At 40.8% G+C, this 16,012-nt stretch overlaps 1 protein-coding gene across 7 annotated transcripts in view; it reads right to left on the reverse strand.

Moving 5' to 3' along the window:
• camta1a (calmodulin binding transcription activator 1a) overlaps positions 1-16,012 on the reverse strand; it is a gene marked incomplete at its 3' end in the record, with an annotated part of 284,358 nt that overhangs the window by 234,405 nt on the left and 33,941 nt on the right. Inside the window, exon 1 of one of the 7 annotated variants that reach the window (XM_079679022.1) lies at positions 1,207-1,231. The exons of the other annotated variants lie outside the window; for them this stretch is intronic. Of the gene's footprint in view, positions 1-1,206; positions 1,232-16,012 lie in introns of those variants that run through there. 7 annotated transcript variants of the gene reach the window in all.

Consider the following 16,012-nt stretch of genomic DNA (forward strand, 5'->3'; position numbering starts at 1 on the left):
GGGGGGGGAGGAGCTGCAGTGAGCCGTTTAGTGGAGAAAGTGAATACTGCTGAATACACATACTTTACAGAGATGCTGTTTGAGAAACCAACGTGAGTTTGGAAAATTGCAAAGTATTTTTCTATTTTAGTAGACCTCAACAATGGAATTATGTTCAGTGGAAATGGCCATGACACCTCTCCTTTAAAACAAACAAGGGGCATAGGTAAGAAGGGGTGACGCACCTTTAATAATAACCGTGCCCGCAGCGCTGCACAGGGTGATAACTCTGCTTGTTTTAAGGCTAGAAGATGATAGGAATGGCATGCGTGGGGTCTGGCAGGACCAGGCAGTAGTGCTGATAGTGTTTCTGTGCACGTCCTCCTCTGTTAGTCATTACTGTGTGCAGACGAGGGGTGATGTTTACTCTGCTGAGACAAGCAAGTCTACTGCTCTGGGTTGCAACCTTGTGACTTCCTTCTCCCTCCTGCTGCCAGCTCTCCTAACGTCTGGCCCCGGCCCGCCACTCCACCGGCCGATCGCTGCCGATAAACCCTCTGCGTCCCGTCTACCAGGACCGGGGTTTTTGGGGGATAAATCTGACAGAACAAATGGATTATGCATTTCTGAGCGTGTTGTCTTCCTCGTGGGTGGTCCGTTGATATTTCAGGAAATAATAGCATAACGTACACAAGGGGTGTAATGCTGCAACACAATGCTGAGCTATATCCCCTCCCCTCTGTCTTTAGTTTCCTTGTGTTGTCATTTTCCAAACATTACCTCCACCCACACACATAGGAGAGAAAAAAGAGACTTACTGCAGAACGAAATGTATTACATAGGTAGATGTATTCCTTGGTAATAGAAAGAAAAAGAAAGAATGTGGTTGGATGATTTATCATTTAAAGTGGATTCAAAGAAATGAGAGAGTATTTAAAATGATGTTAGCAACCAAAATTGACAAGTTGTTTGTGTTTTACTAATAGCTTCAGGACAGTGAAAGTAACAGAGCACAGAGAGAACAAAATGGGACACAAATGAAGAGAATGCAACAGTGATAATGTAACAAACACAAACAACAATAAGTCAAAGTTTGATCAATGAAAGAGAAGACAGAGAAACATGTTGAACAGAACAGTGGTGAAAGATAATGGCAATGATTATGAGAGATAATGGCAAAAGGGTCAAATCAATCATAATGCACCAAATAAAAAATGAAATGATTACCAAGCTTATGCAGGAGGTCAGGGGTCAGAGTTCAATATAAACACGGAAACCATTATGGCGTCTGCACGGATGTCTCTGGAAGAAATAAACAAGGAGTTGATGTAAGTACACTTCACTGTAAGTGCTGTTTAAGTCTTACATCTACTTGACAATATGTAGCACTCAAACATTAATGTGACACAATGCTGTATTAAGCACTGATTCACAGCAGCGCACAAAGCTCAGTTTCCTTAAGTGGTGGTGGGCTATTTCAGGGTTTAGTGAATCACAGACAAACATATTCCAGCCCTTTAAAACAATACAAGGCATCTTTTTATCATCCCATAACAGCGTCGCAAGCATAAATTAAGCGTTTGCTCATTTCAAAACCTCTCAGCAAAATTAGGTAGACTAAGCAAGACACCAGTGCCTGAACATCACTCACGCTTTATGCTTTGCACTTTAATGCCCGCCCCTACGCCTACGCTTACACACAAAGCACACTGGAGGCTTACACACACTGTATACAATAGTAGGACAAAGAGTGTGTTTGATTTTTAGTCCAACCAAAAGAAATAATCCTATAGTAGCCTTAAACACAGGCTCCAGCACAGCAACGACATCAAAGGCATTACTCTTTGCCAAATACGTTTCAGTCGAAGCTGTGCAGTCAAAACAGAACATATTCATCTATTTGAGTTTCACATTATAATTTATTGTTTGTGGGAAGTGGATAAGAAATACACCAAATCAAATATATTCTTAAAAAAATTCAAATGTGCTGCTCTGGGGTGTTTTATTTAGCACATTGTGTTTGTTCAAAAATCTTCAGTCTTTAAAAAGATTTATACAGTTTTTCTTCTACAAAAATACTCATGAGATCCACGGGGTGAATGACACGGTATCTCGACATGTTTTTCACTTTCTTGGCACTTACACTAGAAATAATGATATTGTCCACGCGGAGATAAATGCCAGTATGCATGTAGTACAGAACAGCTTATGTTACAGTGGAGCCCATTAAAACATCTCATCTTTGGTATTATAAGCTGATGACTCATTTTACTTTTTAATTGAAGCCCCAGAAAATGTTCTTCTCAACTGTTAGAAGTTCAAAAGCCCACTGAGGAGCAGCTAAGATGTCACATTTATCAGCACATATAATAAATGGTTTAACAAAGAAGAAACATGTTGCCCAGCCCAGCCTAGACATGAAATCCAAACACCATTAGATGTAAGACAACAATGCACATTAGGCCCTAAGGCAACATATCAGCTCGGAAACAAGGAGGGGAGCACCTTTCAAAACAACATTGGCGTTTATTAGTGTTTGGCACTTCAACAACATCATGCACAAAGTCCCAAATAAATGCCTTTTTCAGATTCTTCAGTAGTGCTATAAAATGGGGAAGCCCAAGGGTTGGGGAGACACTTCAGGAGGCTTATGCATCTGTGTGTGATTAGTTCCACCACCTAAGACAAAGCATGCCGAGCAAATGTAACCTCATCATAATCTATGTGTCGCAAAGGCATGGACACACTCAACCAGAAAAACAACCACAACTGCCGTATGGTATAGCCTACCGTTGTGACAGCGCCTAGCGTAAACCGTAGTCCTGCCAGTGCTCTCTCCACCCATCATTAATCGTCTGATCGTTGTGGAACAGAAACAGCACGGGTTTGAGACGTGACATCTCATAGGTATTAGCCGCTAATTGCCGTCATCTAAACAAACAGCACTTTCTGGAGAAAACAATCTATATTCATTATTTATTTGTTCCCCCCCCCCCTCTGCAGAATGCCCATTTCTTGGGAGCAAAAGATAAATGCTCATAGTATAATTACCACTAATTGTGCAAATAATTGCAAAGTTCTAGTGCTACGTATAGCCACCATAAAGCAAAAGCAATCTATGTAGCTCTTGGCTGTGAAATTGAAACAGTCCTATTCCTCTTCTGCCTGTCTTCTTGCTCATTCATTATCTAGCATGTGGATCTGCTCTCTGGTAAAAGCCAGATTCTGCAAAAGTGAGGGCATGGAGACGGAAGGAGGCTGATGACAGGGATTCATGGATACTCTGAATGCAGACATGCTGTTCCACCGCCTCGCCTCTCCCAACAAAACATTTGAAAAGCCTCAAAGCCCAAAGCTCCAGAATACATCTTTTGATTATATACAAGTCTTTTTTTGAAAGAAGGCGGGGGGAAAGGAACAAAACAAAACATCACCTGTAAATCGAAATAGCCTTTTGCAGACGGTTTTTGCACCTAATCCCTTTTCATTTCAGGTCAGTAAAAATATTAGTGCTTTCTCACTGCTCTGATGGTCAAAGCACATTTCAAAGATTCTGTGTGCCTCTCCAGCAGAGGGAAGAAGAGTGGGGGGTAGAGGGGGGGGGGGGGGGATAGAAGGGGCAGTGGGGAGCTCAGGCAATCCCCCATCTATTACAAACGAACCAATCATCAAAGACACATTACAGTACACTTCACTGGGATATGCTAATCCCAAATTACATGCAAGTCATCAAAAGATCAGCATTGTAATATCTCGCATCTCTAAATTGTAAATGTCTGCTTTCAGAGCAGGTTGTAATACCTATAGAGGATGAAACAAATAAACATGAACACCATCCAGGCCAACAGCATGCACAAGACCCATTTCAATACAGAAACAATGTATGTGATGCTTTGATAGTCCATGACATCCTAGATGAAAGTACCCGTAGTGATATCTTAGAGGTTTAAAGAGGAGAGAACAGCAGTCGATCATTGTCAATAAAAAAAGAAAGTGTTTTGAATATGTCAAGGCCCGATCAGACGTTTCCTTAGTGATGCCTTTTGCCCACTTTGTTGTACTTCATTTTGTGATTATGAAGCAACATTCACTGCCAAAATGTGTCATATTTATGTATCATTACTTATGAGTTAAGATTGTCATGGCTGCCTTAGTTTATTGTCCTAACATGGCATTCCTCCAAAGAAATAGGGAACAATTATTGCTGATTGCGATGACACTATCTCATCTTCAGTGTCGTCCCTTGACTTAAGTATAGTGCCATGTTCTTTGTAAGGCCAGACAGGCATAACAGTTCCCCCTTTTGTCTGTTTGTGTCAGTGAGCTCAGTGTAATCACTGTGCATAGCTGTGGCTCAATTTCTGCTGTTGACTTTTAGTTTTATAGGAGTCTTAATAGAGCTGCATTAGTTTGTCGCTTGTCTTTCTTTTCTAAAAGCAGTCATACACAAGTTAAAGTGGTTTATTTCCCATGGACATTTGGCTAAATAAAACTGTGCATTTCCACTGAGGTCTCTTGTGCCTCACTTGCTTGTGTTCCAGTTAAATTAATCTTATAATTAGATTTTTGCGGTGGGATTGATTGTTGTACAGAAGGTATTGCTTCAACCATGCTTGAACATAGCTATTAATATAAAATAGCCTGCCCTATTGTGAACCCAACAGGTTTAATTATGTGACATTACTTCCATAGTGTGCACAGCTCCTTTTGTTTACTTTCTGTAATATTTTCTGAAATTAGTTTGTCGTACAAACAGTACTTTGTGCTAACTATGTTTCCATAATCTATGTGCACATGCTCACCCACTTGAGAATAAACTAATTGTAAGAACATCTAAACTTAGTCGCTCAGCAAAAAAGCCTTTCCCAGTTCCTTTTGTTCTGTAAAATGCTGATTACAGATCAACAAACTGTTCTCTGCTTTGCAAAGTATCAAGCAGAAGTTATTATAGCTCATAATTATAATCTAATTTCCCATTGAGATCGTGAACACATCGATGACTCATATTGCATTTGAATACGCTTGCTTGGTGATCTTTATTCGGAGCAGCACGGACATCATCAATGTGCCGTTGATTTGCAGAATAGAGCTATCAATACGCAGCGTTATTAATGTCCTTAGCACATCGGTTGCAACATCAGCAGCAGTGCAATCCAAAAAATGAACACATGGACCGAACGGTTGCTTCTCTTCATAGACAAATCACTTTTTGAGGCAGACAGCTGAACTCCGCAGAGCGTTCTCACACAGAGTCCTCAGCTCCATGTACTCAGTCACCACGCACAGCCAAGAAGTGTCCCGAAACATAACCCCCTTAAAACCACAAATGGATTTTCTACTTTGTTTCCTGACAGATTTAAACTGTTTCCAGTCTTTATAGCAAGGCTAAGCTAACGGTCTCCAGGCTGTAGCTCCATATGTAGCGTATAGATATGAGTGGTATTGATTATCTCAAGAATCTTTCCCAAAATGGCAAGCCCTTTAAAACTATTGTTGATTTTTAGATACATCCAACAGGAATATAATGTTGATATTCAGAATGTACAATATAAGATACAAATATATTGATTTCTGAAGCTGCCTGCTCTGATCAGTATGGATATGACTGTCTTCCATCTTTGTTTCCATTTGTTGTTGATTTGAGGAAGACGAGTGCCAAAGCGCCGTTTGTTTAAACAATAGAAACACAGACAGACAATTACCCAGTCCTGAGGGAGTCACAGACTAAAGATATCTGTAGTGATTTCAAGGCTGACTACCATATCATCATTACTTCATATTTTTCCATATAACAGAAATATCCATTTTGAACTCATTATACCTCCAAGGTTGATTTGTTTCTTAAGAAATATGAAAATGCCTCCTATTCAAATAGCATAGAATAGTTCCACTTGAAACCACAAACGGTACTTCTTTGTTTTCTGTTTACTGTTTCCAGTCTTTATCCTAAGCTAAGCTAACTGTCTCCATGCTGTAGCTCCATATTTAGCGCATAGATATGAGAGTGGTATTGATTTCTAATCCAAATCAGTGCAAGAAAGCTAATAAGCATATTTCTCAGAATGTCAAACTGTTCCTTTAAATCTTGAATATGTACTTGAATCTAAATATCAATATAATCAATATAATATTTATCTTGTGAATGAACAAGGTTTAATAAAAAGATATTGATCTCAGAAAGCTACCTCCACTGATCAGTATGGATAACACCGTCTTCGTTCTTTGTTTCCATTTGTTGTTGATTCGAGGGAAACGAGTGCCAAAACGCAGTTCGTTTAAACAATAGAAACACAGACAGACAATTACCCAGTCCTGAGGGAGTCACAGACTAAAGAGCTGGTCAATATTTTCGTGCAACATATGCATCAAAATGGCTGGGCCAGCTCCAGCACCGTGCTGCTCTCTCCTCCTCTCAGAGCCTCTTCTCCCAATCTCGGTCCAAGGGGAGCACAATTGTCACTAATGTGTGAATGCGCTGATGAATTGACCCTTTGCGCTTGACACCTGAGATGTAAAAGCACGGCTTATGTTCAGAGGCAATGAGCGCCGCTTTGACAATGTCAATATTTCTCTCCAACATGCAGAGTACGCATAAAGACTAATGACAGGCCGAGTATATCAGCAAATGAGAGCACAACAGGGAGAGAGGACGGAGGGGAATTAATAGCTGGAGCAACAAACGACCTGACAGGACAACTGCTAACACACACATGGACAACGAGGGTGGAAAACACACACACACATAGGAGGCGGAACATAATACACATTTTCGAAAACAAAACCACAGGGTAATGTTTCCCTCAAAAACACAAGATATACCCAGAGCTTGCATGTCACTAGTGTAACATGAAAAAGTGAAAAGCTTGTCTATCAACCGTGTCTTGCTGCCCTCCACTGTGACTTTCACCCAGGACGGCCTACTTTATTTAAGGAATTTGTGGTCAGGTAAACAGATTTGTATTTCTTCAGTTCTTTCAAAAGAAAAATCCCTTACTTACGCCTCATTTGATGCCCCCCTCGACACCCTCCACCCCCCTGTTCTCATACTCCCAAACCCCCACCCTCCAGCATAAGGCTTATCATCAAAGCACAACAAGGATATATTGTCAAGAATTCTTTTAGGTAGTCCTGATTGAAGAGGCTGACTTTTATTCTCTCAAGTACACCCCTTCCTCTTTTCCCTGCGCCATGGTACACAGGGGTACCATTATGGTGGCTGTGGACTTCATCCATTCATCATTCTTCTCACCTATGAAGCAAAACACACATATATCAACTACAGCTGCCCCCCCTCCTCCCTAAATCATGCTTTGCTCTGCTGTGTGTAAAGAAAACTGCCTCAGCTTTGGACATTAACACCCACCGAGCCAGTGGAAAGCGATGCAGGAAGAGGAGAGCTCCAGTGGCTGCACTGCTCAGTTTGCATTTAAGCAATGAAGGAAAAGCAATTAAAAAAGCGTTATTTGGGGATTTAATTATTTTTTGCAATAAAAAATGATATCTATCTTATGAATTTAGTGTATAGCTGGGACAGATTTAGAGTATTTCTTCTAAGTCTGACATCAAATGGTTATTAACCTGAGGTAAAAAGGATTCCACATGTTTTTCAGATATATAGTTCTGTCTCTGCGGAGGTAAAGTCTCATTACCAACGCAAGCAATCCCTTCATTCCAGGAGGTTAATGATTGTGTTCAATGCAGATATTATCATAAGTGCGCATATCCAAAACAGCTTGCAGCTGGTAAAGCTCTGTTGTGTCTTTGCAGTGTTTCAGCCCTAAGTGTGCTCGTGCTTTGACAGTTCGTAGGTGATATCAGGATTCATTATAGTAAATGTGGGCTATTACAGCGAAAATGACATTTCACTGAATGCCTGAAAACACACTGCATAAATGAAACACTTCTCTCTGAGCTTTAAACAGTACAACAATGATTTTTGTGTATCATTCGTAGATGCCAGTATGCAGGCTAGGATTGCCAGTATTAGCCGAGTTTCTTACACATCTGACATGTTGGTATGATAGGTTGGCGCTAGCACAAACATGCTAATGATACGTTCACATTCAGTCTCTCTAAACTCGGGGAGAAAGTTGGGTTTCTATCGCAGTGATTACATCTTAAAAGTGTTTGGCAGCAGGATATCTGTGGGCTGACTACCATTTCAACATTACTGTACAGAATAATATTTATTTAAATAATTTTACCTTCAAGGTTGGTTTGTTTCTAAAGAAATATGTTATTAAAAATAGCATAGCATAGCACAAGGACATGTTCAATTTATCTGAAAAGGCGAGATACGTAGGCATCGGTCCAAGGCTACTTTGGATTTAACTTAGCTGGACACCTTGTCTTAGGAAATGGAGCATGACTGGTTTGCATACAGTATGTAGGAGAGTTAATTGTGGTGGGATTATTTGCCATTTATTCATTACACGAGCAATTTCTCTTGCATTATTCATCTTCCAACAGGATGCGGGGCATGTTTTAATCATACTGAATACAGATTGACAGTGCTGTGTCACCACTACTTTCCAAGTGAAAAGCAGAAAGCCAGCCCATCTTTGTTCAGCGTTGCAAATGTTGAAATTTAAACAGATTAAAAAGTGTCCACGTCCAAATATCATTGGCATTTTAATGAAAAGGAGATGTTTACATGTTTTTGTTGCCTCTTTTTTGTGATGGGATTGCAAAATGCCAACAAAATGGGCGGCCTATCTTCTGAGGGATGTTAGATCGCTGTAGCTGTGATACGTTCAGGCAGCACAGCAGGAGGGATCTGTCCTTTTAAACTGTAATCCTTTCCTCTCCAAGGACGAGGAGAGGCTGAAGATCAGAAAGCAGAGAGAAGGTATCCTCTTCCAGACACAAGCCCATGCCATGACGCTCCTCCTGTCCTGTACTGAAGCTGTCACTATTGGTGTCTGGGGCCATGAGGCAGGCAATTTTAGCGTTGTGGTGTGAATCGATACCCAATCACATCACGTTCTCCGGCAGCATATCAACCTGAAGAGGCCGTAGCGCAATTTACAGCATATTGTTTTTGGCCCTGGGAGCAAACCGGCACTAGGAGCAATAGAAGCATCATGGCAGAGCAAGACAAGGCCTTGTCATGGCCACAGCCGCCTTATCTCTGGCCACAGAAGTACTCAAACTGAACGTCAGAGCCAAGGCGAGCTCACACAAAGTGCATGATGCAACTGCTGTCTGATTTCAACTGTGGAATCCAATATGGCAGCTTGCATTCATTTAATGCAGCAAATCCCAACTTAAAAAAAGACTACTTTGATCTGTCTACCAGTAGGCCAAAGTCAAATGATGAATATGATCATATTTTATTGTCAAATCAAGTCTGAAATGTTACTTGCATCAAAGCAGCTAACAAATAGTTGGGGTAGAAATGTGTGATGACTTGTAAGGACATAGTTGGGGTCAGAGAAAGCATTGCTGGCTATCCCTATTATGTTACTATTGTAAGCTGATTTGCAGAGTTTCTGACCTACAAAGGTATTATTTTAAAATGTTCCTATATAAAGCTCACACCACCATAACATGTATCGATTTTTGTTCCAGTTACTCTGCAATTTGCTATAGTCCGCTACATCTACACCGAAAAAGTAAATACCCTGATGGCCCTGATGAAAGAGGTTGGTCTTGAGGAAAGGGGGTATTAACACAGAATCTATCTGTGACAATTAAAGTTTAAAGGTTGTTTTCCTGCTTGTGAACAAATGTGGTTTGGTTGCATTACATCCTTGTGATTTTTTATTACAAATTGTTGAACTATGAATTTGGTATAGAGACATTTTTGTTGCTAAGTGGAGAAACTATAACATCAGGATATTTACATATTGGCATGAAGTGAATCCTGAGTATAATAACAGGGATATGAGTGAGCCGGTGAGGAGGAACATCAGTGCAGGTGTGATCTGAAGAATCAAACTCCAGGCGGTGTGACAGACTCATCATTTAGAATAAAAACATCATGTTTGTTTGTCTACAACTTGCATCTTGTTGTGCCAACAGGTGGTTACCATACACACCTGGAATCATTACCTCTGCACAGCGGGGGGGCCGCAGTGGAACACACTGCCACGCTGTGAGCGTAGTGTGTTGCAGGGATTAGAGAAGAGTGCCACTAGGTAATCTCTAGGAAGAAAAAAAAAAAAGCTAAGCTGGCATAGGCTAGACTACATGCTATAACTACAAACTAAACAACTCGTTTTTAGTGGAAGAAACCGTGGAGAGAGCTAGAGAGGAGGGATCCCTCTGCCAGGATGGACACACGTGCAGGAGTCATTTTCAACATTGATCGCCCACATGTTAGAAAATATCATGGGTGTAGGAGCCAATTAACACTAACACCGATGTTTGTGGTTAGAGGTTCCGCCAGAAGGCCATACCATTTTTGACACCACACACACACACACACACACACACACACACACACACACACACACACACACACACACACACACACACACACACACACACACACACACACACACACACACACACACACACACACACACACACACACACACACACACACACACACACACACACACACACACACACACACACACGCACGGGATTACAAACATTTGCTAAAGGTATTGTGTAAACCGTAATATTATGTACTGTATGGTGAATGAGAAAATGAAGCAAGTTAAATGGACACCAGTAAAAAGGAAATAAATGGACTGGATTTAACTGGAAACTTTGTATCAGACTTTTATTCACCTGGCCAACTTTGTGTGCGTCAATTACGCCAAAATAGTGGATCCTCAGAGGCTTGCAGCATTGGCTTAGCCTCTATAGTGTGCATATATGAAATAATGAAGATGAATCCAAGTGGATATGAGCAATCGTCCCCAGTTGACTGCACTTCCTTCGTCATATAGAACAAATATATATACTGTCTGGATATTGAATACTATTTACACTTAGCTCAAAAACCAAACAATGCCTTATATAATATGACTTACAGGTCTGATGCAACTTTAAAATGTTCCTCTATGGTTCACACAGAGCAGGTGTTGAGGTCACTTCTCCCAGTGTTTGTACTTGAGTGGCCTACATGGATGTGGTCCACTGTTCTTTAGTGTTGTTCAATCTCAGGCACAACAGGAAACAGGGCCATTATGTGTCAAATTGAAAGACATATCACTTTTGTTTGAGTGATACGGCTATTCCCCAGGGGGAATAAGCCTCTACTTCACTTTGAACAACAGTGGCTGACACAATACACTGTACCTGAGATGGTTGTTATGGCTACGTAATTCTCTTACAATTATGCTTTTATTCAAAGCAAAACCAACTGAAGCAAGTCAAGGGCAAATCTGCAAAAGCATTTACCTGAACAGCTCAGAGAAACATTGGTTAAAAGGAGTACTTCGTAATATGGTAGAAGTGTTTGGTCTGAGATGTTTTATTTGATGTGAATTTGTGATCGTTTTAACAGCTGCTTATTAATTGTTCAGGTTATTGATTTATCAAATGTCCTCTCAGATTAATCCCAGTTGAGAGTGATCCAAAGGTCCTGGGAAATCTTTCTTTCTTAATTTTATTTTGTAAAACATTTATTTAACCCCCTCCACGAACCCCCTTGCATGTCCATGTTAACGCCCACTGTTGGTCTCCAGAGGATGCAGACAAATGTGTCCCCACCAAAGGAGTCAAGCAAGGTTTTTCTTTCACCTTCCAAACAAGAAAGGCAGGGATTACAAATGTGTAGGTTGAGTCCATCTATCACCCTGGGACCCCAACCCACTTCACACAATGCCACCAGTAGCACTGGCGTAAGCGACACGGACGTGATTGCACCTGCAAACACCGCTAATTGTGTGGCATGTTGCTCTCTAATCATGGGCGGTGGTGAGAGAGTGCTTTCATCCCTGTATCCTTGGATACCTGACTTCAAAGTAGCAAAAGAATAGTTGTTAAATTAACGACAACCCGTACTACACCTCGCTCTTCCCACGTTGGCAAAAACAAGTTCAAAGAAGAAAAATCTGTCAGGATTACATTAAAAGCGAGTGGTTACTTTGATTTGAACTGGAGGAGTGCAACAAAAGCTGAACCATGTAAGAGTGATGAAAATGCCTCTTTCCTGAAACAGAGACTTATTATGTCAAACATTAGAGCATCAGACTCAGAATCAAAAACAACTAGTTGAAAAGTTGGCAACAGAGAAGCAATGCATCCGTTTTGAAATTAAGTTAAAAAAAACATAACATAATATTCAAAGTTGTCTGATTTAATTTTCATTGATTTTTGTACTATATTAATTATTCATTTTATTTTTAAGCATTTTCAATTTCAAGTCTATCAAAAGGGACAGCCCCCACACTGTATCCACACAAATGGAATCGAAATTACGTAATTTAAATGAGAAAATAGGTTTCATGTATCTTATTTACTGACTGTTATCCTGTAATGAAGTCAGCAGGTGATCTTAGCAGGATGTGACATACATGTTCTGGGAATAACTGATAAGTGGCTCAATTCTGACATTTACATTCATAGATAGCCACAGCTAATACCACTTATTAGAAGCTGCCAATCTTCCATTTTGAATTGCAATCAATATATTATGTACACTAGTGCACAGTGTATGTGACGACGGGCAAGGACAAACTGCTGGTGAATGCAACTAGTATTTCAGGACTTCCAGAAGCGGCTCTCCCCTTCATCACCACTACACCGAACATCTTTCATTACAGATGTTCTCCACACCGGGATCAGTGTTCAAATAAAACATAGAAATGTGAGTTTTCATCATATCCATACACAGAGCATATTAATCACCAGTGCATCCACTGCCAACCAGACCTCATCCATATTCCTGCCGGCTTATTGCACAGGGAGCCGTGGTGATAAAGCCGGATCGATATGCAGAGCTGGTAAAAACACAGCGAGCACAACAGCATGACACAAAGGCCGAGACTAGAGAGGACAGCAGACTGCACCCACAGCGTATTAATAAGCAGAGCGGAGACATCTTCTTTTATAGTTAAAGGAAGCATAAAAGAAGGCAAATATCATTTTCATTTTCTAGCATGTTTGCCCAATTTCTCAAACAGCTGTTCCAGAGGTTCAAATATTCATTTTCCAGAAAGCAATAAGGGTAAGTAAGCAAAGCTCCAATTCTAGAAGGCGTTTGGGAAAATAAAGCAATAGTAGGTTATAACAGTAGCGCCTAAAGTACTGTATGTTTCTTTTTTATGTCAGCACGGAGAAAGAACTGTGATGCAGTTCATAGGTGCTAAGACCTTTTGACTGCAAGAGTCAATCTGTACTCTAACTTGGGACACACTGTCGTAAAACCTTTTTGACAGGTAAACCTAGGAAGGCATCAAACATTTTCTCTCTTTGGCATATCTCAAACTGCCACAGAGAATTGAGTGACAACTTTATTTCTCATCTGTTACATAAATCAAGAAATACTGTGAAAGTCAGCTCTACAAAACTAAGAAATTCCCTGCGCCTTCTAAGCTTCCAAGGATTTCTTTAACAAAGTTTCACACAGGAGCGAGAGAAAAAGTAATTTCTTTGACAGGCAGACATTATGTGATAGAGGAGACTTTTCACTGCATTAAAGAATGGGGTTCCAAACAACAAAGAGAAGGTAGCTGTTTAAAAGGCCAATTTTCCAGTCCACATTGTCATTGTCACACTCTTAACTCCAAAGGCAGACATGCACTCTGGCATCAAAGGCCATTGATTTTCTAATCAAGAGCAAATGATGATTAAGGCATATCTGCCCCCTTATCTTTCCGTTTAAAATCCTCCTTTCTGGATTCAATTTGACTTTGGCTGTTTTGCCGCTGAGGGGATTCAGGACAGTCAAAGACAAAGACACCTTGTAGAGACAAGGGGCGGTGTTGTGAATGATTAAGGCTACAGGAACAGAACATGATCACCCTTCCTTCCTCTGCCTCGGTCAGCGAAAGGCTTGTATTGTTGTTATCCCATTTGTAGACATGGAAGTCGACAACGCAGCTTCCCATACGACACATTTTAAACTGAATTTTTATTTTGATTGATAGGCTAACATGTAGGGCCAGTGGCATGAAGCAAAGCTGTTCCTCATCCCTGACTGAAACAGCTTTACTCAAATGTAAACATGGAGCTAAGCTAGTTCACTTACTAGTGCTGTACCGCCTTCAACCTTAATACTCTCCTAAATTCCCGAGCTGGGTAGCAATAAACAATGTTAAAAAGGTTGGGCAATGAAACCTCATCTCTTTTACCTTGATAACATTAAGAAGTAATACCACAAAGCGGAGCTGACTCACCCTTAGGGTGCACATTCATTTCTTAGCAGACTTCAATTATCCCAACTTTCTCCCCTGGTCTGTCTTCCTATGTATATGTTTAGCCTTTGTGATGCACCTGCCTGAGGATGAGGGATTAACTCGCAGCCCTCTCTCTAAGCTTAGTTTGGACTTTCGGTTTAACCGTCCTTCAGGACCAGCCTGGAGCTCGGCTTAACAATGACACCCAAACCCCTCATCTCTCCTGCAGTCTCCCTTTCTCTCACTCTCCATTTCCTCGTGCCAACCCAGAACATTTCACTGGAGGGATAAGAATCAAAGACAGATGGACATCATCAGCCGCTGACCTTCAGGCAACGTCGATTCAACATGTAATGCAATGTGTTGATAAAAGTATAGTACTACTTGTGATGAACTAATGGATGGACACATAGTATAGACCAGGGCTCTCCAACACGTCGATAGCGAGCTACTGGTAGTAAGGTGCTTCTTGATTTTTCGACCGCGGCTGGACAATAATGTTTTTTTATTTTAGAATTGTTTCTGTCACACGAATATCAAATTGGTCGGTGACGCAGAGATCAAGGAACAGACGTGACAGCGACACCACACACAGAGCAGTCTGCTTTCAACACCAACACCAGTCCAGAACCAACAGCAGAATGACCCGCTCTGAATCCGGCCCTGTGGCTGTGGCTCAGAGACACACAGGGAGGGATTTGTGTTTTTTGAAAAACACTCATTATCGTCATGTCAGCTTTTTGGTGGATTTAATCAAGTCTTGGATTGCAGAGTATGAATGTCCTCTTGCTATTTTCAGTTGATAAATACTTGTGTAAAGTTTGTGAAGGCAGGAGGAAAGCTTCCGCGATCACCGTCTCCTCTCCGTTCCTCCAAACCCCGCCCCCTCACTGAAAATAATGATTGACAGGCTGATAGAAACGTTATTATTCACTTAATCACTGATTGAGATATGAAGAAGCTAACTTAATCTCATACATTCATGGGATTTATGTACTGTAACAGTAAGACAGAGAATAAGTGTGCACCCACATGCACTATTTTTGTTTTTATAATGCTGTTGTAAATACTCCCGTTGTCTGCTGTGTTCAGACTCAAGTCTTGTGTCTTTTTTTAACAGAAGACCGTTGCTAGAAGAAGAAGAAGAAGAAGAAGAAGAAGAAGAAAAAGATGGCTGAACTGTTCGGTGTCAATCCTGTGGAGATGGAGATGGAGGTTATAAATCTCCAAAATAATGTTCAGCTTAAGTCTCAGCAAAACTCAGAGCATTTCTGGAGCCTTGTAGACCCAGTAAACTATAAGAACATCCACCAAGCAGCACTGAACATGTTTATTTGGCTCTACATACCTTTGTGAAGCAGCTTTTTCTGACATGAATGTCATGAAATCTAAATAAAGAACAAGACTGACTGATGAACATTTAAATGACTCTATTAGAGTGAACTTAAGTGGGTACACTCCAGCATACACCTCTTTGGTGGACTCCATGCAGTGCCATTCACCTCACTGACTGTAAGAAAGAGTGAATGCACTTGTTTTACACATTATAAGATGCTTGTAAGGTGCTGATTAAGGACATGTATGTGAGTCTACAGTGATGTACTCACTAGGTGGGCCATAATAATATGTGAGACATTTTCGTTTTCTTGGACCTTGATGTGAAGTGAAGATTTTTGATAAGCTTTAGGTATTGCAATTTCACACATGTACAAAAGTATAGCTTAATTCAACTGATG

Source organism: Notothenia rossii (genome assembly GCF_949606895.1).
Source record: "Notothenia rossii genome assembly, chromosome: 4".
In the NCBI taxonomy this organism is placed as follows: domain Eukaryota; kingdom Metazoa; phylum Chordata; class Actinopteri; order Perciformes; family Nototheniidae; genus Notothenia; species Notothenia rossii.